The 16067-nt window shown below is 36.5% G+C and overlaps 1 protein-coding gene across 1 annotated transcript in view; it reads left to right on the plus strand.

Annotated features, from left to right (window-relative positions):
- The first annotated feature begins 287 nt into the window (after positions 1 to 287).
- Positions 288 to 16067, plus strand: part of LOC149941138 (PDZ domain-containing protein 2-like) — an 80730-nt gene continuing 64950 nt past the window's right edge. Inside the window, exon 1 of the mRNA XM_090177337.1 lies at positions 288 to 469. The gene's annotated coding sequence lies outside the window, so the exon portion shown is untranslated. The remainder of the gene's footprint in view (positions 470 to 16067) is intronic.

A 16067-nucleotide genomic window follows, 5' to 3' on the forward strand; every position in this document is an offset into this window, starting at 1 on the left:
AATAATATAAAAAAATAATAATAATATAATAATAATAATAATAATAATAATAAATAATATCGAAGCCATCACGGAAAAGGTCCAGAGCCCTAGAGCCACGGAGAGTAAAAAGGTATGGTTGGTACAAAACAGCCGGCGGCCCTGCGAATTTCTATCGATTCGCGCTTTTGAAAACCTTCCGGAGCCCCCGCTCTCCCTCCTGGTATTCCGACGTGTGCGCTCAAGATTTCTCCCTCTCTCTCTCTCTCTCTCTCTCTCTCTCTCTCTCTCTCTGTGTGTGTGTGTGTGTCAGTTGCATCCCCATTTGAAGAGAGGGAGAAGCGGCGTGCGCTCGTCTTTCCATCCGCTCACATTCGACGGAGGAGAGAGGCTCCGAGGGAAAGTTATTACCTTTTCACGACTAACAAGTTTCGCCAAAATTACAAAGATATTCGCAACTTTGCCCGCTCGGATAACCCCCGTTGCTAGAGTAAGTTCACTTTACAATATTTCCAAGATTCATTTCGGATTGGGAGACTGGTATTTGGGTATTGTCGCTAGCCACTATACCTCTATAAAATCATTTTTACCGTTCGATAGTCATTAAGTTATATCGATATTATACATTTTTAAATAATATCACTTGGAAAATATAAAATAATCTCGAAATAATTTTAAATCATTAAAAATTAATATACCATTGTTTGAAGTCGACTTTGAGAATGTACGCGCAGAAACCAAAAATTAAGTTAAACCTTCAAATAAACAAGTTAAATTAACGTTTTCTTAATCTGAAATATAAACAAAGTAAAATTAAAACTAACAACGCAAAATTTGAACTAACAATGTAAAATTGAAACCAACAATGTATAATTGTTAGAACAACGTATAATTGTTAGAACAACGTATAGTTGTTAGAACAACGTAAAATTGAAACCAACAATGTAAAATTGAAACTAACAACGTAAAACAACGGTTTTAATTAATTGTAAACAGTCTCACGGATGTCGCTGTTAATTCTAAGTAATCGCCTCAAGAACAGGCAGCCAGATATAGGTTGATAATAACGCCAAGATTAAAGCCCGCACCACCATTAGGTCGAATAAACAGACCCGAGAAAAGTGAGTCTACCGTAAGGGGGGCCAAACGGGCCATATCAGCCATCCACGTCGGGTCTCTAAAATGAGAACGCTTTGAGACCGGGTTCTCTGCAACACAATCGTTAATATCCTGGAAATATGAGGTGCGGGATGATGACATACTCGCCGCCTGGACCCTTCATCTCAGATCGATGCGAACACCAGCCTCTAAAGTTTAATTTGCCCGCTCTATTAGACGTATAAGCCCTCTTCCGACGCAGCTGGGTCCCGAGTTAAGACGTCAAAGGAACGAGAGCCGTTTGCCCCTTCGTTAATCTTAGCCGGGCCAAAGATTACGGTGGACGCTCGGAACTCCCTGATTGGACCCTCTATAATTAGCCATGGTTTTACTCTCTTTTCTTTCCACGCTACCTCATATAGTTCCTAAGTTATCCTTTATTCACGGGCCGTTAAGTTAAGTCTAGCCTAATGTTGGATATAAAATATTGCCGGGGTCTAACTAACGATTTATCATGGGCCTCTCTCGTACCGTCTTTAACCTAGATTAAGGAGATTATAAAGAAAATTGCCAAAATGAATATACTTAGAGGTCTAGCTGTTTTAATAACTAAGCCAGTTTGAATAATTAGAGCCAACTTAACTTGGCAGTTGACTGAATGCTAAAGAGATTAAAATTAGGGAGGGGATAAATTGGTACACGATGATTGTATCGTACGATTACTTCGTCGATTCTCTAAACTACATGTACCATGTTTGAAGTGGCTTATTTCCTTTGAAGTCGAAGCCGTATCTAATGACTGTTGAATATGGAATGAGCATCTAAGGGAATTCGGTTCTCTCTATATCAGATTTGTAGTAAATATAAAGGTCTTATTATTCCCCGTATTTGTACTCCTCATTATTTATCGAAATGTTTTCAAAGAGGAAACCAAGAATAGCCTGATATCAAAAATAAGGATAAGTTTATGTTAAACAATGGAAATAAATGTATAGCCTTCACAAATTTTAATACCGCTTATCTTGTAAATAATTAATAAAACGAAATGTGGGTTAAGTTTAGAGGAAAGATATGGTTGTTAAAAATGGCTTATTAAGAAATAAGTTCTTCCACGTTCGATATTTACAATTTTGTCGCGCAGGAAAATATTATTAAAATCAAATTTACATGTTCAAGCCTTCGATATTATATAGCAATTAAGCTTTATTTCTAACATAGCGTATAGGTCTTTTTTTACATGAGACTAACTTATTACTACAAGCTGAATATTTTTCTTTGCTTTGAATATGAAGCATTGAATTAGTTTTGTGGATTTTTGTAAATTCCAAGCATACCTCATGTTTCATTTAATGAACGGTGATAAGTATTAGCAGAAGTTAATAATATAAGTATTTATCTCCATATTCAGCTATAGATGTTATTCGCTTGAAATATTACCTTCCCTGGCTCTCGCTTTTTTTTTCAAAATGCTTTTTGAGAGAAAACGTACTAACAAGGAGACGACCCGAGGTGATAATCACCGATTTTGTTCAAACTCGAGTATAGTGTACACCTCCATGTACCTTAAAAAACCTGCAAGGGAAAAGTTGCGACGGGCTTTCGTTTTGCCATGGCAACCGAAAACGTTTTTGACAACATGATTTGGGATTTTCCCATTGAAGGATTTCAACAAAATCGGTGATTATCACCTCGGGTCGTCTCCTTGTGAGATTTCTAGCTGCCCTGAGAAGGCTACAGTTGACCTAAAATTGGTCAACTTCAACCTGTTTCTAATCTATATACAACTATGGAAAAATTCAGCAACAATAATTACACTCTTTTGTTGTTAACAGCTTCCTTAGGTTGTTAACAGCTATCCGAGGTTGCTAAAATCATCTAGCTGTTTTGAATTTTAAAATCTACCCTGGTTGATTTATTATTATTATCATCATACTCAAAATTTATTGATTACAACATTAATTAATTAGCTAAACAACTGTTTTGAATTTTAAGCTCACAAATGGTTGATTCATTATTGTCATCAATAATGCTGTCAATTTATTGGCTACCTTATGTTGTTAACAATATTCAAACAAATAACTGTCTTCCCTTTCAAAGTCTCATCTGGACAAATTTTAAACGACATCCACAAGATGACAATTGATTGGCCAAATTTTATTGTTATGATCCTTCCACAAGATTATTAACTTCATTTTCTACATTCATTGGTTAATTTATAAATGCAGGGTGACCACACTTTCTATATTTCATATTATTTCCAATATTTCGATGGTCTTCTTAATTTGACAATTTTCCAATATTTTCCCTTTTTTCGTACTTCGCGCTTTGATTTCAATATAGTTTTAAAGTTCGATAGAAAGCGTTCAAAAACAGTCAGCCTTTTACTAAAACCCTAATATCATTGGCTTTTACGGCTGGCTGGTGTTTCAAAATGAAAATGTAAAATCACTTTAATACAAGAATCTAGTCACGAGGTGTGTGATGTTTTCATATTAAATGTAATATTTAAATTCTACCAAAGTTCCTTATCTTTATTAAAATTACTCATTTATTTAAATTTCCTATATTTATATAAATATTACTCCCATAATTTCCTATATTTATATAAATATTACTCCCACAATTTCCTATATTTTATAAAAATTACTCCTATAATTTCCTATATTTATATAAAAATTACTTCTATAATTTCCTATATTTATATAAAAATTACTACTATAATTTCATATATTTATATAAAAATTACTCCTTTAATTTCCTATATTTATATAAAAATTACTCCCATAATTTCCTATATTTATATAAAAATTACTCCTATAATTTCCTATATTTATATAAAAATCACTCCTATAATTTGCTATATTTATATAAAAATTACTCCCATAATTTCTTAAAAAATTGGAGGGTTTGCTGTGGTCGGTTATTTTCTACCTTAGGTTAGTCTCATTCTTTAATAAAAGTACCGTTTGGAGTTTTAAGCTCTTACTCTGTAGATCTATTTCGCAACAACAGAATATGATTCTAGCGAGATTACACTCTGTATTTTAAGCACACAGTCCAAATGTATATTTTTACCATATAAAGCCCTATAGGCGCAACTCCGGTTAGGAGCCCTTTTGCACTCCCAACAAAACCCGAATGGGGTTTACTGCACCTAGGTGTAAATTTTATTTATTTATTTATTTTATTTTATTTATTAAACATAATAAATATAGAAACTGTCAACAAAGTGATAACTAGTGGTTATATTTTTCGCCAACAAAGAAATTAATTGTTTTTGTTAAGTACTATCTTATAAAAATTGGGAATAAAAATCCACAAATCCAAAATCTAAGAATTTCGCTCCTATAGACTTTGTATGAAAAATCCAAAATAAAAAAATCCTTGATTTTTTTTTAAAAAAAGGAGGTAAATGTCCGACTCCTTGTTATTACTGGTTTGATGCTCAATCATTTCGACGCTCTGTTGACATTTTGACACTCTAGCTGTAGAATCCTGCCCCTTTTTGCGATATTTGGGCACTCAGAAGAGTATCGCCACTTGGACATTGGGTTGCTCCTGAATTCGAAGGCCTTTTCCTCACATATCAAATTTGTCATTTTTATGTCATTAATCCGGTTGGTCAGTCCATTTAGTCGCTTTTAGGTCGTTGGTCCATTTCGTTTGCTATTCCATTTAGTTGCTCTTCCGTTGCTCGTCTGTTTGCTCACTCGTCTGGTTGGTCGATCTTTTTTGGATTAAATAATAGTGCGCTATTGATTAATCCAAGGTTCTTTCATCGCTCATCCTTTGGCTACTTTTTCTTCATTTGACAGAAAAATTCAGTCTACGATCATCTGTTGGTTTCTCATCTGAAATTGAACAATAATTGTTCTAATTAAAAACGCTTGGAAAACTTTAGCCATTTTTCATCATTATTTAGGATATAATAGAGTTGTTCAGGCTGGATGAATAGAATTCTGTAAAAATTATAACTCTACTAGTAGGGCGGGCATTCCTTGGATTAATTAAACTAAGGAATATACGCGCCCGTTGTTAATAAAAATTTTTTACAAAATTTGCTGTCATTATCCCTCTATCTGTGGAAATCATCGAGTAACCGGATAAGGCTTAAAGCGCTGTCGCGTGAAACGGATTAAATCAGAATCCCTCCGCTGGGGGGTCAGACTGTTACGTTTTGCAGGCGGCCTGCGAAAGGTGTGAAAATTTTGAACAGTCAAAGTTACGATCAAGGGGTGTAGGGATGACACGGAAATCTTCCCCCAGGCGACGCCACTGGTGAATCAATTCAATTCAGCAACGTGTTTTCTCACTCGCGTAGTTTTGGTTTTTTTCTCTAGTTTTTATCTTTCTCTATATCTTCCTTTTGTTGATGGCACCACTAATTTCTACTTCCAATTAGTTTAGTTTATCTTTGTTCCTAAGACGTCTTTTTAGCATCTATAAGCGTCTTGCCATGGCCAAGTTATATCTCTTCGTGCTATGTTGGCCCATTCCAATAAACAAGATGACAAAACCTCAGGGACTTCTACTCGTCTGATTGCCATGTAAACGCTGTTCAATCTATAATTAAAGGTTGTAAAGGTAGGAAAAAGCGTCATCTTCTTTCATCTTATCAAAATCTACCCTAACTCCAATCTGCACACTGTTTGGACCTAAGAGCGTTACGCGGTAACATTTTCTTCGCTGTTCCATTTCATCTCTACCCTTGAGAAACCCTGTGCCGCTCTTACTAGCCGTGTAGCGCCTCTTGAAGGATCAAAAGCAGCCGCTCATAATGTTCCTTTACAATCTTCCAGCCTGCAAGTGCCTATATCTAATGGTGGTGCTGAAAAAGATGCTACATTTTCTGATACTGTCGCTAAAGTCCCTGATGCTACCAATGAAGACTCTCCTCTTTTACTCTTTCTAGAGAGCACACCTATGCCGTAATTTCTAATGGCCTCCCAGTGACCCACTATCCTTCCCTCAGTCTGCCAGTCTTTGTAATATACTGAATACACAACGAATGACATCGTAAAGGACAAAATCCGCACAGATCCTGGCCACACGGCATACATCAGACAATTCTCAAGAGGAGTTCTGTTACTCTGACAGAAATTCTGGTCTTCTCTCTTTCTTCGGACACCCATCCTAAGAAGTAGAAGCGTACCAATGTAACTCTGAGCCCAAAGGATTTAAACAAATTGTGTTATAATTGTAGTTCCCAATGGAAACTACAACTTCTAAGCAGGGCCGGATTAAGACTTTATGGGGCCCTAGGCCCAAGTTAATTTTGGTGCCCCCTTTCAATAGCGAGCGAAGCGAGCTAGGCGCTTCCTCAATTTATAATTGAGAAATGTCGCCAGAGGCTAGACGACAGTCCGTCAGAGAATGTGACAATCAAACGTTTTTGGTTCATAGGGGTGGACGCATTTACTAAAATTACTCCGGAAAATATTTTGTGAAAAGCAAATGATTAAAGTTTTGTACTTTTTTTTCGAACCCTCTTGGTGCCCCTTGTAGGCTTGGTGCCCTAGGCCCAGGCCTATTGGTTAATCCGGCCCTGCTTCTTAGCCTTCAGTGCTCTTGAGTCAAAGCCAAAAGTCATTGGTATCGTAAAGGCAGTGTCACCCTCGACCACGTGAAAATAACTTGGCATAACTCTGTGTTCAACACACGTGCTCATAGAACACTTGACTAACTCTGTCGGTACCTTCATGGTTGCTCTTTTGCAACGAGTTTTAAACTGTCATGCTTATAATAGAATGCTGCTTAGCAGTCTGGTTGCAGGTCAGAATGTTGAGAATCCAACAAAACTTCAACTTGCCATATCTCAGGTATTGGCATCTCATACTAATAATCTCCATCATTCATAAGCCGAAAGGGACACTCCCGCGGCTCTATAAAATTTCGGTGGCTCTCAAAAAGGAAAGTCCTCGTTATTCTCCTTCGTGAAGAAGTGGGTTAAGTGTAATTCTTCATACTTTTCTCAGTGACGGACTGCACCTAAGAAGTCTTCCCCTCTACTCGAAATTTGTGAGGGAACTGAATATTTGGGACTAAACTAATTTACTCCTCTAATGTACTCTGGCGTAGCCTTTTGTCAGATATCCAAAATTTTAAAACTTTATATTTTAAAGTAATCATATAAAAAATGTGGCTGTTAAATGCAAAATATCTCCACAAAGGTTTGAAATTTTCACAATACATTAATTTATATGTATATATGTATAGTTTTGGTGTAATTCTGTAACGTACTTTTTGTTAAACTTAAAAAAAAACATTATGTGTAGAGAGGAGCCTGTAAATTATGTTGTGTTTTACAAAACATATAATTTTATCATATTTAAAAATAATAATCTTCGTCATTTAGTATCTCGCTGGTACACCAATAAATTGGATCGATCTTTATGATACACACTCGATCGGCCAAATTACTGCATCGTAGCTTCAACTAAATCGTAGTTGTACAAAACACTATTTATTTTTAAAAACGATAATATACTTACGGAATAAGCCATTTACGATTTAAAAGCAGCGTTTCCCTTTATACCAAAGCATAGCTATAACTATCTCATTTGAATTTAATGCTTTCACCGTAGTCTTGTTAAAACATTTCCGAGCACCGCGTACTTAAAAGGAAACCGGCAAAATTTCCGCTTTGGTACGAGCGATAAGCTAGGATTTTTCTACGAATATGTGCTTTACAGATTTAAAAGGAGAGGTTTATCGTTGAATAGTGGATTGAATCTCAGCCTATGTGTAATATGAGATTAAACATTCTTTCATTCTGCGCCCCGCCTAACATTCAATTCACTCGAGGCGCTCAACACATTACTCTTTAATTGGATAAATAATTAATAAGACAAAATTTTAAGGAGCCGAACACGTACATGGAATAGCAATTTAAATTGAATTCCGAATTCGGAAAAGATTCTCAATATGCAACGAATAACAAAGACTCAATATGCAACGAATAACAAACACTCAATATGCAACGAATAACAAACACTCAATATGCAACGAATAACAAACACTCAATATGCAACGAATAACAAACACTCAATATGCAACGAATAACAAACACTTAATATACAACGAATAACAAACACTCAATATGTAGCTAATAAGTAATAACAAACACTCAATATGTAACTAATAAGTAATAACAAACACTCAATATGTAACTAATAAGTAATAACAAACACTCAATATGTAACTAATAAGTAATAACAAACACTCAATATGTAACTAATAAGTAATAACAAACACTCAATATGTAACTAATAAGTAATAACAAACACTCAATATGAAACGAATAACAAACACTCAATATGTTACGAATCACAAACACTTCGTAAGTACAGCTATACTCGTGTATTCTTTCCCCTTTTCGCAGGTAAGGACACTTCGGTTCTCTTTCTCTCTCTGTGTAGGCGTTCTAGAATCATGAAAACAAGGCTGTAATTGCCGCTACATATACTCTGTTAACCATTCTTGGTATACCAATGGTGCGATTTGAATTAAAGAAATTTATTTTCGTTGAATTCAAAATAATTAAAATTTAACTGTGGAAAAAGACACAAAACTGGAAAAGTGTGTCTCATATAAAAATAAGAATCATTAAAACGTAATTGGGTCTATATACAGCCTCTTCACCCAGTGACGGACAAAAGGACTGCGCTGAGCTTTTTATTCGGGTTCGCAAACTGAGACCGACCGTCGGGGACCCTATTCATTCTAAAAGCTCTCTGGAACTAAATTGGATATTCTTACGAAATACCAGCAACAGACGAAAAGGCACTCCTCGGGATTCGTGATTCGCTTCAAAGGATACAAACAAAACGATCTCCTTTCAATTGGCCTATATATCGGCCACTAATTCCATCCGCGTACAGCTTCCAACGAACCCGACAAAGGAATAAGGAAATAGCAGTGGGATGCCGAAAATGAATAAAAGAGGATAGCTCGTCCGAACGGGGCTGTTGCCCGAGAGATATCGATTCAAAAACGCGAGATGCACGGTGTAGAGGAACAATGAAAGATCTTAGGAGACGCTCCTTCCGGATAATCACTGCGAATTATGTAATACGGTAAATACGATCCGAAGTCGCGAGTATATTCATACTGAAGATCGAAACGACTGTTCGTCGATTTCCTAGCGTGTCTCGTTATGTTTACGCGTCATCCTAAAAGGAAAAAGGTCCAATACTCTGTCTGGTATAAGAAGGATGGTAAAAAAGGACAAGAAGTACTCTATAACATCGCGCCGTATATCCCTGGGAAACCAAGCTATAAATGTGTTTTCGCACCTTCAGCGACGAGAGAATTCCCCGGCCAATAACTGACGTATTCGCGGCTCTCAAACGCCACTTGGAGGCGCTCTACTCGTTTATTTCCAATTGCGGACTCTTCCCCGCAGTTAGCACTTTGCTCCGATAACAACATTTTATCGCCGAGAGAGCGACCACCTTAGAGGTCCAAATGGAATTTTCCACCGACTGCCGGCGAAGAAAGTAAAACTATGAGGCCCGTAATGACCACGATGGAGAAGTTATCAAATTGCGTTCGCTCACGGCTCGTTAGCGATAGCTTACGGAAAAAATGGCTTCTTCGGAACTTTTGGCACTTTGCAAAACAGACGAAATTACGTATCAAATAAAACCTAAACATAGAGACTTGTCAGATGATAAAATATAAAATATATATTTGATTTTTACCTCTCCGAGGGGACTATGTCACCTAGGAGGGGTTTTACAATCACCGTGTCTGTAGGTCTGTGGGTAGATGTCTGTATGCGTTCGCATTTTCGGGGAAAAAGTAATCATTGCGTACGCGAAAAGGTTTTTCCAAAAGCGCCCTCTTTTTGTCATTGGGTGTATTATAATTTTCTTTTGCGAATGTACGTGAAGAATCTTCGACGTTTGGGACGGACTGAGTGCTGAGGGTTACGGTAAACGTCTCAACGTCCAAATAGCAGGGTTTCCACCAAATGTTCACGGTATACGTCATAGTATCATCTTGCGATCGCATCGGGCGGGTTTCGAATGACAGGCGAGTGTTCTACCACAGAACCACCGATACACGTTACGGTTCATTGAAAATTATAAGCTCAGCTAAAGCGGAAGAGTATATTAATAGTTTTTAAAGTCTAAATTTTTTTACGTTTGAAATTTTAAAGGTCAAATCTTGTTTTAGCGCAGTCAGCAGAGATAAGAGGGTTAAAGGGTAGAACCCGTGGGTGGTCCACTTAGTTAGTTTTTTGTCTATCGGTACTTTTGAACCGTCAAGGGTAATTTATGAATACAATTTCAAGTAGTATCCAACGCGCTTTTTTCGTTTTGCTTACTTTACTCGTAACTCCTTAATTTATTTTACTGGTTTTCTTATTAGTCAGGTAGCAGCTGTTAAGTACTTTGGAAATTTTGCCAAGTACGATTTTTCAAATGAAATAGTCTAAACACATGTTAAACTAAATATTTGGCCTTGTCTTAAAAAATTCTTTGGCCTCTTTCAATTAGTTTTAATCATTTAAAATATCGCAAATATTTCGAAATTTGTTGCCGAGTTTCGGTGTTACTTAGAGCCCGTAGCCTAATATTTAATAAGTTTTATCATAATCGCTAAGACGCACTGTACGTCCGCAACATTGTTTTAGATTATTATAAAACTGATATGATTTAAATATTATTAATTATTAAAATATCAAACACAAATGTGAACATTGAAATAATTAAGATATTTATTTTTTACAATATTTCGCTTTTAATGTTTAACCGACTAAGTTTACATAGTATCATCTGTCGACATTTCAATGTCTCTTTTGTTTTGACAATTATCCCTACAACTACATAGGTCAGTGCATTCAAGATTGTTTTTGCAACACCCACACGATCGGTTTTTACATCCCTTTGTGCAATTACATTTTCGAAGCTCTAAAAGAGCTTCTGGTGCGGGAGGCAGGTTGCATTGTTTTGGCCTATACACATGTTCCAAATACTCCCATCCAAAGTCAGTTGCGAGTGGTAATCCCGGCAATGGTTCTTTGGATTTCTTTAAAACCAAAGTGTGAAAATGGGCGCGATTTGTGTGGGGAATTAATGTGGCTGTTGTCGGCGGAAGTTGCCTACCTTCCTTTCCTAACTTCGCAAACATTTCCCAACGAAGATGTCTCAACGACCCTGCACATTTTTCATCACGATTCTTATAAAGTAAACAAACGTATTTTTCCATTTTGCAATGAATGTCCTCTGGAACAGGCCCGGTATTATTTCCAAGGAGAGAAAAGGCATTCAAAATGTCTTGGTCACTGGCAAGAAAAGCTTGAAAGTTTGATTTTAGACCTTTAGTCACGAAACATCCAGTGCTGTCGCATCCTTTAAAGACGTACCAGCCAATTAACGCCTTCGATCGATTCGGACCTAGCCGAAAATAAATATCCTTTATATTTATTTTATCTTTATTTCTTATCATAGTTGTATTATAGGGTAATTGTTCATAAAAGCCCGTTAATAAGACGAGCACATCTGTGTCCAAAGAACATACGTCCAAATTAGTGTGCTTGTTTTTTTTTGCGACATCTAAAGCGTGTAGAATTATTTGTTGGTCCGCTTCTTCTAAAGAATGCCGACCTTGTTGCATTTCTTCGGTTCTTAAGGCTTCGTGCAATGGACGATTCGACGAGATAATGTTTTGAAAAGAAACTACGCATGTCTTGCTGCTTTCTTTATAATAAACCATTAGTTTTTTAGATAAATAAGTTGTTAGTTCCGATTTCGTTTTTGGGTGTAAAAGAAAATTTTTGACGTTAACTATTTTTGTATTGTCATTGACATGGTAATGTACGGCAATGTTTTTACCTACTCTTTTTGTGCGCGTTGCATTTTTGAAAGAATTTTCGATGTATTGATCAAAAAGAACTCTAACTTCGTCGTAGCCAGAAGACAAGAGATCAATTTTCTTCAAAAATATGTCAGCAAATAGAAGAGCTGAAGTTATTTCTTTCGAACTGCACATGGTCTGTACAACGCACATGGCATCAATTATTAGCGCAGTACTCTCGGTACAAAGATCATTCGTTGATTTAACTTGTCGTACCACTTTCGGAAGTGGCAATTTCAAGACTTCTGGTAAAAACTCATGCTTGCTGGTCAGCATGTGCAAACTGCCATCCGTCTTGAAGTTTGATGGAGGTGCGACTTGGAATTCATAATCACCTATAGCGTCTTTTGCTACTAAGTCTGGCCTTGACTTTGCTACAACTAAAAGCCTCGTTATCAGGTTGCGTTCTTGCTTCAGGGTAATTAGCTCACCTTTCACTTTTAAGCGAGTCTGAGCCCCAGATTCTTTGAAAAACTTGAAGTTATTTCTTTTAAGAACATCCCAAAATTTAATATGACCATCCAAAAATCGCTCTTTAATGAATTTTGTAAACGCCTCCTTTCCAAGCTTATCTCGGTTAAGGCTAATCTAGCTCGAACTTTTTCGCTTTTACTATGAATCTTGATCGATAAAAACTTCTTACCCATATCTCCTGATTTGACACCAAAGGTTTCAGGGCTATGTTCGCTTTGATCTTGACAGAATACACAGAGGTTTTCATTAAACGATACTCTTGCGCGTTTATATTGAGTTTCATTAAGTATAGTTTTCGTATGATCCCAGTTGCTTGGTCTACCTCTTTTCTTCCGTGCTAACTTTTCGATAGACACTTGATGCTGTTTTTCGTAATGATTAATGTTGCTCTTGTTGCAAAACGTTTTGTAGCACTTTCTGTGGTAGAAAATTAAATTTTCTTCCGTGATAGTAATCGCTTGTATTCGACTAAACGATTCCATATATTTGCCCACGGTATTCCAGCGTTTTGAGAGGTTTTTAATGGTTTCCATGGATACTAGCGTGGCTTTTGAAAAGTTATCGTCACGCTGTTCATAACAAATTACACACAATCTAACTTTTTCAAATTGGGCTTCCGCCATCGCGATTAATATTTAAGTTTCGATCAAAAATTAAGAAAAGTGTTATACTGATTAAAAACGCTTTAAAAATACGAATGACCGCTTTCTATACTTATAGCAAACCAGCCCCACCTTTTTCACCTTTGTGTTCTATTTCTACGAATTTCCCAATACTTCGGACAATAGACCTCTACTCTCATTCAATTTGTTTAAATAAACTTTAAAAAGTGGTTTTTATCTTTTTCTAAAATTATATTTTTTAAATTTTCTTAATTATTTTAATGTTCATATTTGTGTTTGATATTTAATTAATTAATATTTAAATCATAAGTTTTTTTAATAATCTAAAACAATGTTGTTGACATATGGGGCTTTCTTTGTGAATGATAAAACATATTAAATATTAGACTACTGGTGCTAAGTAACACCAAAACCCGGCAACATTTTTCGAAAGTTTTGCGATTTTTTAAATGATTAAAACTAATTGAAAGAAGTTAAAGATTTTTTTAAGACAAGGCCATATATTTAGTTTAACATGTGTTTGAACTATTTCAATTGAAAAATCGAACTTGGCAAATTTTCCAAAGTAGTTGAATTATTTTTACACACACAACCTGACTATATGGGCTTTAAATGTGTGATACATTTTCATCAATGTGTTTACGTTGCTTTTATATTTTGTGATATGCGCTGTTGTTTAGCCTTCACTATTCAGTTAAGTTTTTTTGTGTGCGTTATAAGCCGGTAATTGTTAACGGTAAGGCGTTTTTAGTTTTTTCTGTTACAATTTTCATTACCGTGGGTATATGGATTGACATTTTCTGGATTTCTAAGTATTTGAATTACCTTAATTATTATTATATATTTGTGTTGCATATTTCTATTAATACAATGCAGTGTTGTAAGTCGGAAAATTTCCCACTCGTAAAATTTTCCGGAAAATGACCTAGGCCTTTTTTCCGGAACATTTTCCGTATTTTTCCGAAAAAAAATAAAAAAAGTTTTCATTCCATGATTAGTCTAATATATTGTTTGCAAATTGAAATAAAACGGAAACTTTTCTGGAAAATATTCCGCATTTTATTTTTCCGGAAAATTAACAACACTAATACAATGTTTATTACTGTGGGTATTTAGATTAACTTTTCCTGAGTATTTTAATTAACTTGTTACTTAGTTGGGTTATTATATATTTTTATGGTTATTTTAATGTAGGGGATAATGCATGTCTACGATTTTTTATTTGCATTGATTTTTATCCGCTTCGTTTGGTTGTCGTCATGAGCCCAAGCAGTTTTTATTAGTGCTTTCACTTATAGTTTTGGTTTTCGCTTTAACTTTTGTTTTTACATATAAATTTGATTGTTTAAAGACTATAATACCATGGGTTGGTTTTTCTCTATAAAATAGGTTCTTGCACGTATATCATATTTTAAATTTACGTACTTAGATGGTTAAAAAAATCGAGTGGGTTATTGCGAGCTCTTACCCGAGGCAAGACTTAAAGGGGAACAGCCAAGCTTTTCCAAATATGGCCGTATCAAAAGATTAACAAGACGTTCAATATACTAACGCGTACCTTTTTTTGTCTTGAAAAAATAGCTTTTGGCCCAAAAAGTTGAAATGAAAAATAACGCCAGGTGTTTGGGTTTGAATTTTTGCCGCCATCTTAGGGGCTGCCGCCAGCGCCCCTAACCCCGTATGAGCGATTTGCGAACTATCCTAACTTTTAAAATCGCGCAATTTAGGCTTAAGTCTCTTACAACTAGAACGCGCCGCGCGTGCAAAACCAATTTTTCGCGTCTTCAGCAGCGCGCGCTTTTACGTGGTTTAATTCTCTCACCGACTTCTCACCAGGTGTCGCGGCGGACGCGTGCTTTTCAATTTCCCGAAGTTTTTATTTTATTAAAAATTAACTACTCAATATTTTTTGATGCGGTTTTCGCCATAAATTTTAGTTTTTAATGGTCTATAGGGCTATCTAACTGGTTAAAGCTTGGCCGTTCCCCTTTAATATCGAATCGGCGCAGATTTGAACGTAAACAGGGCTTTAAACCACGTCCGTTTATATGGGAATAATCAGGGCCACCATACTCTTCCTTGCACATTCCTAGTGTACACTTATATATTTTCGCGGCACACTATCCTGACATACGGCTCGCCAGCGCCTGCACGTGATTAGACCTCTAGCAACAATTTATTACTATCTCGGGATAAATACGGGCGGTTTTGTCAAAGCGATTTCATGTATATAGGAATCGGCCCCAATATTAAAAGCCTCCGGTATCTAAGGGCGCGAGTCAACGATATATTGCCTTCGGGTCCACGTGATTTTTCTTCGCATCCTTCTTATAGTTTCGATGAAAATCCGTCGGGATTACTTTTGGTATATATACCTAGGCCTATTTTTAGAAACGGAGCGTCCTTCATCCATTTCTGTCCAGCGCGATTCTAGGTCTTCGTCGGATTTGGGCGTCGCGGAAACATTACCGGGGCGAAGCTTTTACGCGATATTGCGTATGCCGGCAAAGCTTTGGAAGTTTGAGTCGCTTACGTCCCATCTACTTCTTCCACGGGTTCCTTATGTTTAAGAGAAGCTAGTTATTTTTGCTAGTACGCAATAGAGCGCGCGACAAGTGCGAGTGTCTTTTCGCGTCTTCATCTCTAAGATGACACTCTAGGATGACACTCGGAACTTTCCAGCGCTCCGCTTACTGCGCCTGAAAGACGAACAGGACGAACCATCTCTTCCTGCGGTTTTCGGTCTTTTGTTACGGTTGATGGTAATTTACCAGATGTTCCGCGAAGCTCGTTTTATTTTCGGCAAAAGGGATGTCATACCAGAGGAGGAAACGAAAAGGATTTCCTTTACAAGCGCGCACTCGAACACAAAGAGCCTCAACGGAGTGTCGTCAGTGGAAAAGTGTATAGGGGGAGAGCTTGAAACTCTATCCAAATTAAAGGCCTACTATAAAGTATAACAAAGGCTTCTTATTAGCTAAATATTAATTGAAATTTCTTCAAATTTGCATACCTAGTAAATAGAAGACG

This window comes from Leiobunum rupestre, chromosome 6 (genome assembly GCF_980474605.1).
Source record: "Leiobunum rupestre chromosome 6, qqLeiRupe1.1.hap1, whole genome shotgun sequence".
Lineage (NCBI taxonomy): Eukaryota > Metazoa > Arthropoda > Arachnida > Opiliones > Sclerosomatidae > Leiobunum > Leiobunum rupestre.